Raw genomic sequence first — 17971 nt, 5'->3', positions numbered from 1 at the left:
TTCCATGGTGTGGATGGACCATATGTGTCTGTTCACACGTTGGCGCACATTTGCATGGTGTCCATTTCTTGGTGATTATAAATAGAGCTGTTACAAACATCAGTGTCCAGGCTTTGGGAGGAACATAAGTTTTCATTTTTCTAGGGTAAATACCTAAGAGTGGGATTTCTGGGTAAGTTTATATTTAACTTTATAAGAAATTGCCAAAGCTGTTTTCCAGAGTGGCTTGTACGTACCATTCTGCCGTCCCGTCGGCCACGCGTGATGGATCTGTTTGCTCCACATCTTCACCAGCACTTGGCATTGCCAGTGTTTTTTGTTTTAGGGTGCTAATAGGGGTGTCAAGCCATCTCACCTTGGTTTTAATTTGCATTTCCCTCATGGCTAACAATGCTGAGTGTCTTTTCATGTGGTCATTTAGCATCCATATATCCTTTTCGGCAAAGAGTCTGTTCAAGTCTTTTGTCCATTTTTAAATTGGGTTGTTCATTTCCTCAGTGCTAGTTTGGTTTTCTTTTAAGGTATGCTTTTTTCTGGGAAGAATCATTGGCCCTAAGGAACATCTGTTGCCAATCTTCCTCTTTTTCTTTTTCCTCCCCAAAGCCCCAGTATGTAATTGTGTATCCTAGTCGGAAGTCCTTCTGGTTCTTCTATGTGGGATGCTGTCACAGCATGGCTTGATGAGCGCTGTGTATGTCGCACCCAGGATGTGAACTGGCAAACCCCGGGCTGTGGAAGCAGAGTGCGCGAACTTAACCACTACGCCACCGGCCCGGCCCTTCTCAGCGCTAATTTTTGAGAGTTCTTTTTATATTCCGGATACAAGTCCTGTGTCAGACAGGTGATATGCAAATATTTTCTCCCAGTGTTGTAGCTTGTCTTTTCATTCTTTTAACGGTGTCTTTTGCAGAGCAAAGTTTTTAATTTTCAAAAACGTCCAATTTGTCCGTTTTTCCTTTTGCGGACTATGCTTTTGGTGTCTTGTCTAAGAACTCTTTGTCTAACCCATTATCGCAAATATTTTCTATGTTTCCTAAAAGTTTTATAGTTGTGTGTTTTATAGTTAAACATGTGACTCATTTTGAGTTAATTTTTATAAGGTTTAGGTATATGTTGAAGTTCATTTTTTTGCGTGGGGAAGTCCAGGTATTCCCATCCTTCCTCTGTTGGGTAGCTTTTAAATCTTTGTCAAAAATCAATTGGCCATCCTTCTGTGCGTTTATTTCTGGACTCTATTCCGTTCCTTTGATCTACGTGTCTGTCCCTTCACCAGTACCGTACTCTGTTGACTACCGTAGCTTTACAGTAGTTTCAAAACCAGGTTTTCAAAATTGTTTTGACTATTCTAGTTTCTTTCACCTTCCCATATAAATTTTAGGGTCGGCTTGTCTCCATCTCCAAAAAAATCCTGCTGTGATTTCTATTGGAATTGGGTTAAGTCTGTAGCTCAATTTGGCGAGAATTCGCATCTTTACCGTGTTGAGTTTTTTAACCCGTGAACACGGTGTGTCTCGCCGTCCCTTAGGTCTTCTTTGATTTCGGTGTGCAGGATTTTTTCATCAACATTTGTGCCTGTTTGGGCATATCGTCTCTACCTGTTTGGGAAGATTTATACCTGAGTTTTTTGGTTTTGTTTTTTTTCTGGAGCTCCTTTAAATCAAAACAGGAAACTCTTGAGGAACTCCAGTTGTGAATCTCTCTCTAAGTGTGATGCTCAGATTGGACACAGAAGCCCCCGATGTTGTCTGACCCTCCCAGCGCACAGTGGGGCTGTCACTTCTTGTGACCTGGACACGCTACTCCCAACATGTTTCAGTGTTGTGGCATCATACGATACTTATTGTTCTGTGACTTGTTTTCTTCACTTAAAAATATGTCTGGGGGGTAGCCCTGTGGCGTGGTAGTTGAATTCGGCATGCTCCACGTCGGCAGGCCGGGTTCGCAGGTTCAGATCCCCGGCGTGGACCTACACCACTCGTCAGCCATGCTGTGGTGGTGAGCCTCATATAAAGTGGAGGAAGATTGGCACAGATGTTAGCTCAAGGCTTACCTTTCTCGTGCAAAAAGAGGAAGATTGGCAACAGAGGTTAACTCAGGGCCAATCTTCCATAGCAAAAACAAACAAAAAATATCTTGGCAATCTCTCCATGTTAGTATCAGCTCCACTTTGTTCCTACCAACACCTACACAGTCTTCCATGGTGTGAAAGCACCGTGTTTAATGTAATCAGTTCCCTACCAATGGGCATTTAGGATTCTTTCTCATCTTTGCTGCCTTGTGTGCCCAGGCCTCCTGTACAGAGAGGTGAATGTTTCTCTAAGTTAGGTGCCAACGTGGAATTACCGGGTGTAGGATCCTTGTATTCTATGCGTACATGGATATTGCCAAATTGTCCACCCAGATTGGCTAGACCAATTTTCTATTTTCACCAAGACAGTGTGAGAGTGTTTTTTCCCTGCACCCTTGCCAAAACTTTACATTACTGAGATTGAAAGTTTTTGCCACTCAGATTGCTACAACGTACTGAAGATGATACTCACCATGGCTAATGCTGATAGACTGTTGACTACCCTCTGGGCACAGGTTCAAGAGCTCTGCTTCTCTATATTGACTCATTTAATCCCACAACGACCCTGTGACGTGGGGTCCCTTTTTTGTTCCTGTTTTACAGTTGACAAAACTCAGGTGTAGAATGAGATCTTATTGTTTCAACTGTTTTTCCTGATTATGACTGAGCCGAATTATTGCTTCATGTTTATTGATCACGTAAACCTCTGTGACTTGCAGGTTCATTTTCCTTCTTTCCTTTTCTAACATGTTTCTTGTCTTTTTCTTATTGATGCTCTGTACGTTAGTCTTTATTGCATACATCACAGATGTTTTCCTAGACTGCAGCTGACGCTTTAACTTGGTTATGCTGTTTTCCATCCCATGGAAGTTTTAAACAATGATGCACTTAGGTACATCAGGCTTTTCCCAAATGACGGGAGCATATCATGCCTTGTTTAGGAACGCTTTTCTTATCCCGAGGTTATAAGCATGTTTTAAAATTTGTCTCCTCTAAAACTTTTGGAATTCGCTATTTAATTTTTAAGTCATTAATCTATCTGCAAGTTATTTTGGCAAAGGGGGATAGTAGAAATATAATTCCCTCCAAATTGTTAGCAAATTATCCCAACGCTTATTGAATTTTATTCTATTTTATTTTTATTCTTTACATTGATTTGAAAAGTCGCCCTAATCATGCCCTAAATTTCTACACTTAGGTGAGTTGTTTACTTGACTTTAGTTTATTGATCTAATTATCTGTTTCCCTACCCCTATGGTCTCTTGTTTATAATATGTCTTAATATCTGGAGAGAGAGAAGTTCATCTTGTGTTTAGCCACCTTGCTGAATTCTCATATTCGTTCTAGCAGTTTATGGCCTCACTTTGTGTGTCCTTTTAAGCTGAGGACTCATGTCTTTTTTTCAATTCTGGAAATATTTTTCTTGGAATATCTTTGAGTTTGTCTTCCTCTCCGTTCTTTTCATTTTCTCCGTCTGGATCACCTATAAGGGAAATGGAATGTCTGGATCTATCTTCCATTTCTCTTGACTTTTCTTTCATTCTGTCCATTCCTTTTTTTCTGGATCCTGGGAGAATTTCTCAGTTCAGTCTCCCAGCTCGGTAATCTGGTTGTGAGCTGTGTCCACCCGCAGATTTTTGTTCCAGTCGTGTTTTGCATTTCTATTGGTTGAGCCAATCTCTCTTGCATCTCTCTGGGGACGTTAAGGATGCGTGTTCTGGTGACTCGATCTGCTGGCTCTGTGGATAGTCTCCCTGGTGGGGGTTCTGTTTGTTGCCCTTGGTTGGTTGTCTGTTGTGGTGTTGACTTTCCTCAAATGTCTGGTGTTTCTTGGTGAGGGGACCATATTTACCGTGGGCGTTCTCTGTAGCCTGTCTGCCCTGGCTGCGTTGGCTCACTGCAGCCTTTTTGTGAGAGAGAGGTGAACCCAGATGTTTTGTGGGGAAAGATGCTTCAAGAACTCTTTTTCTTGGCCCCGAGGCCTCCTGCTCCCCCTGGGTCTTCCTGCACACCCCATCCCTTATCCCAGAGACCTCTCTGCCTCTCTGACCACCAGGCTCATAGTCACAACTGGAAGACATCCCCATGGTTTGCTGCCTGGCCACGGGAGGTGGAGGGGTTTGCTGAAGGTCAGCCGGCCTGGCTGCTCCTGTCCCAGGCAGGGCTCTAACTTGTCACCCTAGGGTCGCTCCTGTGTCTGGCACTTTAAAGCTTGCAACTGGCCTTTTCTGCTGCCATTTGGACTTAGGTTTTCTCTTTTAGCCTTCTAGTTATCAAAAGATTTCTCATAATTTCTTGTCCACTGGATTGAGGGTGGGAGGGAGGGGAGAAATTGCATCATATACAGAATTTTCCTTCTTCATACAGTCTTACATTATTTTCTAAGTACCTGTGTTGCATTATTGGGTTACTTTGAATGTTTAATTAATCAAAAGCCCCCAGTGATTTTTCTTTCTTTCTTTCTTTCTTTTTTGCACAAATCTCTGCCATGGCAATTTTCCCCTGTCCTAGCCTTGTCCCCTTTTTTAAGGCAAAATGTAGCACTTTACATGTATTTCTATTGAATTCTGTCTTGTGGTTTGGGCCCTATGTTCTCGCCTGTCAGATCTTCTTGAATATTGATGGGCACATTTATCATATTAACTGTCCCTCCCAACTTTGTGTGACCTGCACATCTGATAAGATTCTTCTTCATGTCTTTCACTCACATCATTGTCAAAAACATTGAACACAGCAGGGCCCAGAAATGAGCTCTTTGGTTTTGCCACTCGAGACCTTGCCTAAGATTTACTCGTTCGGTAAACATTTATAAAGGTAGATATAAACATTTATTGTTGGTCCCCCTTAGGGAATGCCGGTCAACAACTTGTGAGTTCACCTATCAGGAAAGACAGTCAATACAAATTCTATTGTCTTATCCTCAAGGTTATCACAGAAAATTGGTCAGAAGCTAAAATCGGGATGCACTGTCCGTTAATCCTAGCAGATTGGCATGGAATTGTCTTACTGTCTCCTGATTGTTCTGGTACGGTGGTTTGTCTCTCTAGTTGGAGTTTGAGTTTCTTGGGGGCGGGTACTGATGTCGTTTGTGGGGGGGGGGATGGGTATAGTCATGCACACACAGTCATTCTGACGTGGAAGCCGTTGTGTTCAATGCTTTATAGATCCTTACTCACCACACCACAATGGGGGCAATGTTGTCATTTCACTTTTATAGATGGGGAAATGCCTCGTGTAAGGTACCCAACTGGTTAGGGTAGAGTTTGTTTGACTGTCTGACTCCAAACCCAGGCGCTCTGCATTGCGCGTGCTCCCTCCCCAGATGTGGCACCACCGTCCTCCCCATTCCACAATTCGGGAATAGGCTCAGGAAATACCATCCTTTGAAATTCCACCGGCGGACAAGAATTGAGGTGAAATGAATGCGGTAAGCCCCCAGCAGGGCTCTCCTCCCCTAAAAGGTGAATTGAACTGGGTTGCTGGAGTGACTGGGCTGTTCCGACACTCGTCAGTAGACACCTAGCCAAAACATAACTAATGCAAAGTGATCGTCTTTATTGGGCTTGTCCATTGTGAGTATTGGTGCCGGAAAGGGGAATTCTTATCGAAGAGGAAGAATTGGCCGCGTGCTTTTGCCCGCACTGTCCTGGGGAGAGCGTGGCCTGCTGCTAAGGACAGGTTTTGGAACATTTTCAGAACAGACACATCCCTGGAGTGGACATGAGTTCGTCAGCCTTCTCCGGGTTGATGGTCGTGTGTCCCAAGGTGGTGTTTCTCAAAGCATATGCCACAAAACCCTATCCTGTGAGTTGCTTCATCAAACAAGGATTCCACAGTCAGACAACCTGGGAGAAGCTGTGTGCCGCATCCACCTCAGGGAGATTGACACGCAAAGGCTCTGAGAAGTCCTGCAGTAACCCAGCTTTCCAATCCATTTGACCACATCCCACGCTCCATTCCTCACCTTTTTTTTTTTTTTTTTTTTGGTTAAACACACTTTGAAGGAAATTCTGACCTGTGAGACCTATCTTTCTTTACTCTCATTTTGAACTTGTCCATTGGACAGACACCCCACTTCTTTCTCTCTCTCTCATGACACTCAGTTCACTTCCTTCAAATCTCTTATCACAGTTTCTTAGTGTAAGCTGATTAGTATGCTTATTTATTTCATACTGGACTGTCAGCCCTGTGAAGGCAGGGGTCACACCTGTTTTACTCACCACTGTAAACTTAGTGCCAAGCAAAGTGCTGGCACATAGTAGGTCCTCAAAAGCATGTATTGACAGAATAGATGCACCTCCAGTCTTCATTTTGCTCTCCTAGGGGCGGAATTCTGTGCAATTAACAGGAAATATTCATTGAGTTTCCACTTCGCAGGCCCCGCGCTGAGCTCTCCATGCACATTATTTCATTTACTCCTTGCAGCAGCCCCAGGGAGTCTGTACATTATCCTCATTCCCATCTTACAGGCAACGTCTTTGAGGCTTGAAGAGTTTATGCTGTTTTCCCAGCTCACCCGGCTAACAGGTGGCAGAGCCAGGTTCGATCCCTGGCCTACGTCCCTGCGAAGTCCACTCCGTCATTCTCTCTAGAGGGAAATGACCACTTAGAGGAATCATAAAAATAAATTACCGTTCTGGTCTATGAGTCAGCCTTGTGATAGTCCAGTGATCCAGACGACCCAGAATGGAGGGGAAAACGCTAGCTTGCAAAACTCAAGCTTGCAAAACTGAGCCCCACGTCCCAAGGGTAGGGTGACCCCACTATAGCATAGCCAGGGTCCTGGTTTCTTTCTAGATATTTATTTCACTTCCCTCTCTGTCGTCAAACTTTCCTGCCAGAAGAGATCCAGCATGGCACGGGGCACATTAAGGGGATGACTTACCTGGCTGTCAGGGTGACGATTGAGAGCAGCTGGCCCAAGTCCTTACCTGGGAAGGCATGTTGGGTCCTCACAGCAGGCTGTGAGCTTTGAGGCAGCCGCCGACCTCTCTCCCGGCCCACATTTGTGCTTGACAGTGAGTCTGGCTGTCTGTTATTCCTGAAACGCCCAAGGATGCTGCCCTCGCTTATGCATGTTCCCAGCAGTTGATCTCAGCTGCTTCTTCCTCTTTTGGCCTCATGCCGTTTCCTTGCCAGCCCACTTAGAGCCCTGAAATCCCCACTCTGGCTGGTCCGGGTCTCTCAGGCCCTCAGCCCGTACCACTCATTCCCCCAGGAACTCTAGATTGTCCCGTCTCCGTGGGGACCTGACATCCCATCTCCATAGTAACGTACAGAAAGCTCATGATGGCCTGGGGCCTGGAGTGGGACATATTGCACTCCTTGGAAGTGATCTCTTCCCACAGCGACCTCAGATGGAGAAGAAGTGATTTGGGGGAGCGGGTAAGAGGGCGTCCCAGCGCCTTCTGGAGCTGATCGTAGACAGAGGCATCCACACCCATGCCCTTCTTGACATGGAGTTCTTGCCAAAACATGTCATTGAACTGATGCAACAGTGGATTAAGGCGAGGGAGAGGCCCCTCTAGTGTTTCAGTATTAATAAGCCAGGCTGCAATGCTCAGGCAGCAGAACGGCGGACCATATAGAGAAGCTTGTGCCACCTGCTTCGACATGCACGGCCTCCAGATGGCTGTGGGGCCAGAATCAGGGGATGGTTCATTGAGCCCTGGGCCAGGCACTAAGGATAGAGGGGTGAAGGAAACAGAACATGGTCCCTAATATCGAAAGCATTCAGGGTGGCAACAACAGTAGTATCTTGCATGCACGAACCATCTGGTACCTTAATAAGGTCATTTTAGTTACTCCACGAGTTACACGGTGAGATGGGAACGGTCAGCCCTTCCATGTCACTGTCAACATCCGACATCCAAGGCCACCATCATCCCTTGCCTCCCAAGTTGTCCCCCTGCCTCTACTCTTGTCTCCCCAGAGTCAGTTCTCATCCAGCAGCCTCCTCAAGCTGTTTAAAATGCAAACCACATCCTCTCCCGCTGGTCCCAACAGTCTCGCCCTGCTCGCCTTCTGACAGGTCCTTTCTCTGCCCTGTCCAGGTCGGTGGCCACTCCCCGACGTGGCTGTCGAGCACTTGAATATGGCCAGTCCAAACCGAGATGTGCCGTGCGTGTGAATACACTCTGCATTTCGAAGTCTTGGAATGAAAAAAGAGAATGCAGAATATCCCCTCAACAGTTTTTATATTGATCACATTTTGGATATATTAGATGAACTACGATATATTCTTAAAATTAATTTTACCTGTTTCTTTTGACTTTCTTTAACGTAGTTGCTAGAAAATTTAAGATTACGTCCGCAGCCCACATTCCCGGCCGACACGCTCTCCCTGTTGGACAGCGTCGCCCTGGCTGCTGCTGGCGTGTTCCTTCTGCGTCTTTGCGTTTGCTGTCTTCCCTGCCAGGAGCCCTGGTCCCCTCACACTTCCTCCATTTGGTTCCTCCCCATCATTTGGGCCTTGAATGAAGACTGACGCAGGCCTTCCGTGGCTGCCTCGTCTAAGCATCCTCTCCTGTCTCACCCACAGCCTTTGTCAGCGCCTGTTTCCTTCTTTCCCAGCATTAATCGCACCGTGTAATTGCTGTCCTTTATTGACTCCATTCTCCGACAACGCTTACTCTGTGCCAAGCACCTTTCTAAGTCTTTCACGTGTGTTCACTTTTTAAAGCCCCATCACAACCCTCAGAGGTAGACATCCCCCCATTAGACAGATGGGAAACCAAGGGATTCCAGCCCAAGGGTCTGGCCTCAGAGCCTGCTGTTCTGACCCAGCGACAGGCAGGGACCCTGCTCACCTTGAGTTCCCACTTGGCACGTTATTTGTTAACAATCCCGATGTCCATCAACAGATGAATGGATAAGCAAAATGTGGTCTATCTGTACGAGGGAATACTATTCAGCCATAAAAAGGAATGCAGTGGTGATGCATGCTACGATGTGGATGGACCTTGGGAACATGATGCTAAATGGAAGCCAGACACAAGAGGCTACACATTGTCTGATTCTGTTTGTATGAAATGGCCGTAGAGGCAATCCATGGAGACGGGAAGCTGAATAGTAGTTGCCAGCGCCTGGGGGACAGAGGGAATGGGGAGTGACTGCCAATAGGTATGGGATTTCTTTTGGGGGTGATGAAAACATTCTGGAATTAGATGGTAGTGATGGTTGCACAACTTCGTGAATATACTAAAACTCACTGAATTGTACACTGGAGATGGTGAATTTTATGATATGTGAATTAGACTTTAATTAAAGTAAGTAAATACATAAACATCATGTTGACTGAACGAATCGGCACAGAGGCAAACGTGAAAACCCAGGATCCACCATCTTTCTCAAGGAGCCGTCCGGAAATGCTATGCTCAGATGCAAAGAACAGTTGCCCCTGAGTCATTCATTCATCAGCTATTTCTCACGCATCTGCAAATATGCCGGGCACTTTGCCAGGCATGGTGTTGGCGCTCTGAATAAGACAGATGGGGTCCCTGACCCCTAGGCTCCTGCAGGGAAGACCCATGGTTCTGCAGATGCTTGCAAGGAGGTGGGAAGACTGTGTGACCCTGGGGCAGGGTTTCTTGACCTTGAGCCCAGAGGCCCCCGCCACCCCCAGGGTCCGTGGATAGAATTCAAGAGGCCCGTGAACTTAGAAGGAAGAAATCACATCTTCATTTTCACTAACTCTAGTGAAAATTTAGCATTTCCTCCGATTATGAATTCGGGTGACAAGCCACAGAGGTATCGGCAGCACTTTTAACTTTGTCACCACCAGAAATCACAAATATTTTCATATGTTTTTTTTTTTTTTTGCAGCTCCTTCAAAGTATTATTTGCGTATCCCCATTTCAAAATGCAGTTTTTAAAATATTTGATAACTATTTCCGTTTGATGGTTCTCCTTTGTAATCTCCTGTATGTTATTTCATATATTTAAAAACACTATTCTGGAAGTGGTCCCTGATACCGGAGGGATTCAAGAAGGTTGAGAAGTGCTGCCCTCCTTCTTAGCTAAGAAGTTAAGAGGGGCTCCTTGTGCTGGAACATCCCAGGTGGGTGCTGCGATGGAAGGAGTAGGCAGGCAGAGGACCGGCAAACGGAGGCCCAGGTGACCCTGAGGGAAGGTGGCCCACTCGAAAGCACAGGAGTGATGCTCAGGCTCCTGGAGCGGCCACGGGGCAGAATGGAGCTTGTCATGCCCAGTCTTCCACTGACCTGAAAGAATATGAGTGGCTGTGTACTGAATGGATGGCAGGATGGACAGAGATCTGGGGTCCTAGAAGAGACAACTGCTTCAGAAGGAAGTGATCCTTCTAACCAGCTTTAGCTTGCAGGTTTGGCCTTCATTGCTTGAAAAACACTTTGGGAAAGTGAAGACGGAGAAAGAGCCTGGTAACTTTCTGAAATACACCGTTAGGGTTGGCGAGCCATTCTCAACTCATTGCAGTGTTGGAGGGGAGCGCTCCGTGTCAGGCCGATCATGAAGGGAACCCACATTTCTGTTGCAGAAAACAGGCACAGGAGGGCCCGTTATGAATGGCACATCAGCCGTGACCGTAAGTTCCGTGGTTTTATCGGTCTGTGTCATAACCTGAACGTTACTTATGTGTAGTTGCGTGGTGTTTTTTATTACTGTTGCCCCTTCTTTTCCCCGTGGCTGCTAATATTTCGTGTCGCGGCTCCCCAGTCGCTCTTGTCACCATTATCCATTACTGTCACCGCCCTGCCAGGATGTCCTTGGAGGCGACTCTTAATGGAGCTGTCCTGGTTAAAGAAATTCAATGTGATTGAACTGTGGCAAAGAATCAAAATCCAAATATCTGAAAGGGATGAATAAGAACTAGGTATTAAAGCATATTGGTTATTTATTACTGGCAGAAGGCAGGAAAACATTAGCATGTAAAAAGCTGTAAATTAATCACGGCTGGTGATAGGAAGCCTGAAAAAGGCACCTCTATCTGCGTTAACTCTGTTTTCTTATTCTCAGTGTGTCCCCGAGCCCCCGCTCTTGTCCTTCCGTGATAAATTTGCATCCCGGCTGGCTAGCTGCTGGCACGGAGGGGAGAGGTTAACCCAAAATATGGTTAATCTCGCGTCACCTGGCACTGAAAAGAGGGCGGCAAGGGTGAGTGTCCGTGAACTGACCTAGATTCACATTGTGGCCACACCGCTCACTCGCTGAGACCTGGGACAAGTCAGCTGACGGCTCCGGACGTTGGGTCGCCAGTCTGTCAAGGGCAAATGATTGTAAAACCCCCCTCACAGAGTTGTCGTAAGGATTAAATGAGATGCTGCCTTTACGTGTTCAGTCCTGTGGCAAATGGCAGCTGTTGGTGACCGGCAAAGGGGCAAAGGCCTTGCCACTCAAAATGTGGTCCGTGGGCCAGCATCGTGTTAGAAATGCAGATTCCCAGGCCTCGCCTCTGTCCTCCTGCGTTAGAATGTGCATTCAACAGGATCCCCAATAGACAGTAATGTTTGACAAGCCCCATCACAACGTGTTTTTGTACATACAGGGCACTTTTTAGCGAATTGGAGAAAGGGCGTTCTGTGTTGTGGTAAAAACAGGGAAAAGATTCATCCACGCTGAAAGGATTCATTGAATACAGCATGGCGGCTGGCTGTTGAGAACGAATGTCCCAAGAGATGGGCGGTGGAAACTGCCAGCTTCTTCAGGCCTGGGTCCAGACCCTGGCACAGCATCTCTCCACATTTTTGTATGGATCTGCAGTGCCCGAATTCAAGGGGAGGAAACGTAGGCCCCACCTGCCGATGGGATGTGTGGCAGAGAGTTTGGGGGTCACACTTTAGATCTGCCACAGGTAGCCTTTAAGCAAACTGAGACTCAAATGTGGATTTTCCGGCACAGAGCTCTTTCTACCGTTCCAATTTGCACTTCCCTCTTGATCTTTCTTTGGGGAGAATTTAGACCCTGTCAGTCTGATTCTGCATCGAAATAAAAATAGCCCCATCTTTTCGCTTTATGGTGTGAGCCGAGAGCCCGGGGCCCAGACTGTCATCCTGGTCCCAGAGAGAGAACCCTGGGAGCCACTGTGTGGGATGTCTCAGCTCTTTAGGGCTTGTTTGCCACAGCATGGGCATGTGGCAGCCGCTGCCCGCCCCTGCTGCAGGCCTGAAGGTCTGGGGACCGTCTCTCAGTTAACACAAGCCGCAAGAAGACGTGCCACCAGACGTTGCCCGGCTCTGCTCACAGATGACACCTTACCCCCACCGGCTGGGCTGCAGGAGCCCCCAGCTTCCTGGATCTCTTCCCCCTGAGAAATGGCGCGTGTCCGTCTGCCTGAGATGCAGGCTAAGACGGGGGGCTGGGGCTCTCTCTTGCGTGGTTCGAAGCTTCGTTGGAGCTGGGGTTGGAGTCCAGCCTCACCTGTCCAGTGCCCCATCCACCATTCCAGACCTTCTGCGGCTTCCTCTGGGTTCCCCCGAAAGGAGCCACGAGACGGATTCGAACCGGGATCTCAGAGCAGGGAAGTGGGACAGGGATGGGAAGGCAGCCCGTCAATGAAGGGTGTATCATTAGGCCTGTTGTCACCATGGGCAACAGGAACTTAATCTTGTAGAGAAACTCTGGAAAATGGCAGATCACGTCTCCCACCCGAGGAGACAGCCCACCCGAGGAGAAGGGGACTGGGACCATCACCAGCTCCTGAGCAGCGTGAGTTGAGGGTACAGGCGGCCCACAGACGTGAGGAGGGAGCCACACGGCTGCTGGGGGGTTAAGGTAATGGTGGCACTGGGCCCCAAGGGACGTGAAGGAGTCTGCCAGGCGGACAGAGTGCCCAAGGGCATTCCAGGCCCAGGGAACAGCATGGGCTAACGCAGAGGCACGGGAAACCTAAAGTGCTTGGTGTGGCTGCTGTGTGCACTCTGTGCCTTCTCCAGGGATAACGTCACTGCCCACAAAATGACGGGAATCCTCTCCCTTTGCGTTGTTTTTCAAGCTTTGCAACTGCAGCTTATAAACCGTCGCTGATAGCAATTCAGAGGAACTTCCATTAAATATATTGAACAGTTCTGGCATCGTTGCAAAGATGGCCTTGAAGGACCGTGTTCGTTTAGGTGTGATCAAGTGCAGTCTCCTTTGTTTAAACAAGTCCCTTTTGTCTGGCAAAGGCATTCACGTGTAGAAACCATTCCAGTTCAACCCTCTCAACATACCTCTGCTCCTGTGAAAACAGTGTTATGTTTTCGAGGCCCCCTTTTCCAGGAAAGTTCTGATCCCTTGGACATGCAGACACTCAGATCCTGCTGTTGGAAATTCCTGTTAGGAATAGCTGTTTGCACCGTTCCGAAACAGGTGTTCCTAGACAGGGTGACGCCTTAAACAGGGCCAGTGGCCAAAACTTTGCATGAAGGATTTAGAGACCAGAGTCCTGCGCCTGCAGCCAGACACACTGGAGTGTGAACGGGGCTCACTCAGTCCCCGCTGTGTTACCTCGCGCAGGGAATTCACGCCTCTGAGCCTTAATGTGGTTAGGAGTGTTGGGATCCCAGAGGAATTGTGAGCGTGCTCCGCCTGGAGAAGGCGGCTGCTGGCTCTGAGTTTCTGCTCTTCGTGCGTTTCCTGGGGGCCGAGCTTAATGGGACAAGATGAAAGAGACTTAGGAGTGAGCATCTGGCGGGGTGGCATGGGGGCACCTCCAGCCCGGAGGAAGGGGCGGGGCAGGTTGGCTGGGTGTGTCAGGAACACATTTACAGCTAAGCCTGCAGAAGGTTCCCCCGGCTGAGGATCATCCACTCAAAGTTGATTTCTCTATGGGGAAAGATAAAGGGCCTCTGCTCCTTCATGGAGAAGGATCAGTGGCGACTCTGACCTGAGCTGAAGGCCGACCTTTGGCTCCTTGTGGACCCAAGCTTCTCCCTGGCACACACGCACACACGCTCTCCTCTCTTTCCTGTTGAGTTCACAGGTGTCAAGGGGTGTTCTCAGTGTTTCTCAGGACCCACACATTTTGGTGAGGCCTCTGGGTGGATAGCATACCAATCCAGGATGGCCGCCAGAAATGCACTTGCTTTCCAAGGACCCGGAGAAGTGCCGTCTACGACGCTGCATCCGATGGGACAGTGGCCTGATGTGTGCACATCGGGCTCTTTTGAATTTTAATGCCGAAAAACCTGCATTTGCTGCCCCTTCGTTACCTGGGTCTGCATATCCCAAACCCAGATGTGGGCTGTTCATGGCCCCTGGAAGACCCCACGCTGTTCCCTGAGGATGCCCTGCCCATGCAGGTGACTTTCCTGTCACCTCTGAATTGTTTTGGTGCCCTTTGTCAAAATCAATTGACTTTATCGGTCTACTTTTGGACTCGCTATTCTGTTTCATTGATTTATTGCTTATCCTTACACAAAAACCATACCATCTTGATGATTTTTTTTACAGTTTTACAGTAAGCGTTGAATTGGATAATTATATTTATATATAAATATATATAATATGTAAATTATAGTATGATACAATAATACAATATATAAAATATATAATGCCTAACTATATAATAAATATGTATATATTAATTTATACTATATTCCTCCAATTTTTTTTCAGGCAGGTGCTAGCCATCAATGTCCCTTATCTTGCTATTTAAATATTAGAATTAGTTTGTTCATACTATACGCAAAAAGCTTGTCGGTACTTGATTGGAATTTATTGAAGTTATAAGTCAATCTGGACCTAACTGACATCTTCGCGATGTTGAGGAGTCTTCCAAATGGTGAACATGAGCTTTCTCTCTCTTTGATTTGGGGCTGCTTTAATTTTTTTTAGCAATGCTTTGTAGTTTTCCATGTAGACATTTTATACATCTTTCATTATATTTACATCCTACTTTTTTATATTAGGATTTTTTAAATTTTCATATATTGAAATCCTTGTATCCCATGTCCTTGCTAAATTAGAGAATGATGATTAGTAGTGATTATGAACTGATTCATATTAATTCTAGTAGGTCTTTTTATAGATTCCTTTGGATTTTTTCTTACACAATCATGTTGTCTGCAAATAAGGACAGTTTTACCTCCGCCTACCAATCTTCATGGCCTTTATTTCTTTTTCTTGCCTTATTGCATTATCTGGAAACCCCAGGACAAGGTTGAGTGGAAGGGGTAGCATGAATATCTTTTCTTTGCTCCCAGTCCTAAAGGAGAAGCATTTAGCCTTTCATCACAGAGAATCTCATAGCTGTTGTCAGGTTGCGGACAATCCTCTCTATTTTAGTTTGCTGAGAGTTTTTAATATGAACGGGGGTTGAATTTTCCCAAATGATTTCTGCATCTGTGAAATAATCATATGGTTTCTTTCTTCTTTCTTCTCTTAATATGGTGAATTACGCTGGTTGATTTTTTTTTTTTTTTTTTTTTTGAGGAAGATTAGCCCTGAGCTAACACCTGCCGCCAATCCTCCTCTTTTTTGCTGAGGAAGACTGGCCCTGAGCTAACATCCATGTCCATCTTCCTCTACTTTATACGTGGGACGCCTACCACAGCATGGTGTGCCAAGCGGTGCCATGTCCACACCTGGGATCTGAACCAGCGAACCCCGCCCGGGCCACTGAAGCAGAACATGTGCACTTAACCGCTGTGCCACCAGGCCAGCCCCTCGTTGATTTTTGAATGTTTCACTAACCTTGCCTTCCTGGAACCCACCAGTTTTTAAAATCAATCAGTGAAAGGAGAGAAGATTTTTATTTTAGAGCTTTGCAATGCAATTTGTTTTCTAAATACCACTCTGTTCTTCAAAAGAACGAAAATAAGACCTGGCCAGTCACTCCTATAGCTTGTGAGCATCATATTTCAATGGAAGCAACACATGCAACAGAAAAAAAAACCCAACCCACACATAGATACACAATTTACCCTCTACACACACGTCCATGGAAACCATGAAATTAAGGAAACTGAAGTCAGACAGAGCAATTTAAAAAATATATAAAAGTACTCCTAATCATGATGTATAAATAAACTTTATGGAAAAGGAGTGGAAAAAACTGGTATTACCCTTTCCTTATATTTCTGAAATATTGTGCTAAAATTACATTAAGGATTTCTGCATCTGTCTTCACAAGGGGATGCTGGTTTTCTTTTCCTGTAATGTCTTTGGTTTTGGAATCAATATAATGTTGGCCACGTAAAGTGAGATGGGAAGTATCACTTCTCCCTTTATTTTATGAAAGAATGTATGTAGGATTGGTGTCATTTCTTCCTTAAAAGTTTGATAGAATTCACCGGTGAAGCCGTATGAGTCTAGAGCTTTCTTTGCGGGAGGGTTTCTGATAATGTCTTCCAATTCTTTAAGAGATATAGGGCTAACTCAGGTGTCTATTTCTTCTAAGGTTAATTTTGGAAATGTGTGTGTTTTGAATGATTTTTGTCCTTATCATCTATGTTGCAGAGTTTGTGGGCATAGAGTTTTTCATAATATTCCCATAATATCCTCCCATTGCCTGGTGGATCCATAGTTATATCTCCTCTCTTGTTCTAGATATTGGTAATTTTGTTTCCTCTCTTTTTTTCTTAATCAGTCTAGCTAGAGGCTCATCAATTTTGTCAATCTTTTCAAAGAACCAGCTTTTGATTTCGTTGATTTTTCCATCTTGCTTTTCTATTTTCCATTTTACTGATTTCCACTCTTATCTTTATTCTCTCCTTTTCTCTTCTTACTTTGGCTTTTCTGGCTTCTTAATACAGAAACTTAGATCATTAATTCTAAATCATTCCTCTGTTCTAATATAAGCATTTAAAATATATTGTTTCCCTCTAAGCATTGCTTTAGCTGCATGCCACAGATTTTGATATTTTGGTTTGCTTTTTTTAGTTGAAAAGTGTTTATTTATTCATTTTTATTTTATTAAGGTCACATTGGTTTATAACATTTTATAAATTTCAGTTGTACATCGTTATATTTCAGCTTCTGTATAGACTGCTTCGTGCTCACCAGTAAAAGTCTAGTTTCCATCTGTCACCGTACATATGTGCCGCTTCACCCCTTTCACCCTCCCCCACCCCTTCCCTTCTGGTAACCACCTATCTGTTCTCTGTATCTATGTGTTTGTTTATTTTCCACATATGCATGAAGTCATATGGTATTTGTCTTTCCCCATCTGACTTATTTCACTTAGCATAAAACCCTCAAGCTCTGTCCATGTTGTCACAAATGGCAAGATTTCATCTTTTTTATGGCTGAGTAGTATTCCGTTGTATACATATACCACCCCTTTATCCATTCACTCGTTGATGAGCATTCAGGCTGCTTCCAAGTCTTGGCTATTGTGAATAATGTGGCAGTGAACCTAAGGGTGCATATATCTTTTTGAATTAGTGTTTTCATATTCTTTGAAATACCTGGAAGTGGAATAAGTGGGTCATATAGTATTTCTATTTTTAATTTTTTAAGAAATCTCCATACTGTTTACACCAATTTACATTCCCACCAGCAGCGTACGAGAGTTCCTTTTTCTCCACATCCTCTCCAACACTTGTTATTTCTTGTCTTTTTAATAATAGCCCTTCTGACAGATATGAAGTGATATCTCATTGTAGCTTTGATTTGCATTTGCTAATAATTAGTGATGTTGAACGTGTTTTCATTTGGCTCTTGGCCATCTGTCTATCTTCTTTGGAAAAATGTGTGTGTGCATATCTTCTGCCCATTTTTTGATTGAGTTTTGTTTTTGTTTTGTTTTTTCGTTGTTGAGTTGTATGAGTTCTTATGTATTTTGGATATTAGCCCCTTATCAGATGTATGATTTGCAAATATTTTCTGCCAGTTGGTGTGTTGTCTTTTCATCTTCTTGATGGTTTCTTTTGCTGTGCAGAAGCTTTTTAGTTTGATGTAGTCCCAATTGTTTGTTTTTTCTTTTGTTTCCCTTGCCTGAGGAAA

General features: G+C 45.2%; 1 protein-coding gene across 3 annotated transcripts in view; it reads left to right on the top strand.

The window, feature by feature from the left end:
- Positions 1-17971, top strand: part of CARD11 (caspase recruitment domain family member 11) — a 114399-nt gene that overhangs the window by 26057 nt on the left and 70371 nt on the right. The gene's annotated exons all lie outside the window — the stretch shown is intronic.

This window comes from Equus caballus, chromosome 13 (genome assembly GCF_041296265.1).
Source record: "Equus caballus isolate H_3958 breed thoroughbred chromosome 13, TB-T2T, whole genome shotgun sequence".
Classification (NCBI taxonomy): domain Eukaryota; kingdom Metazoa; phylum Chordata; class Mammalia; order Perissodactyla; family Equidae; genus Equus; species Equus caballus.
Note: the sequence above shows the minus strand (reverse complement) of the source record. Positions and strands in the feature narration are given on the sequence as shown.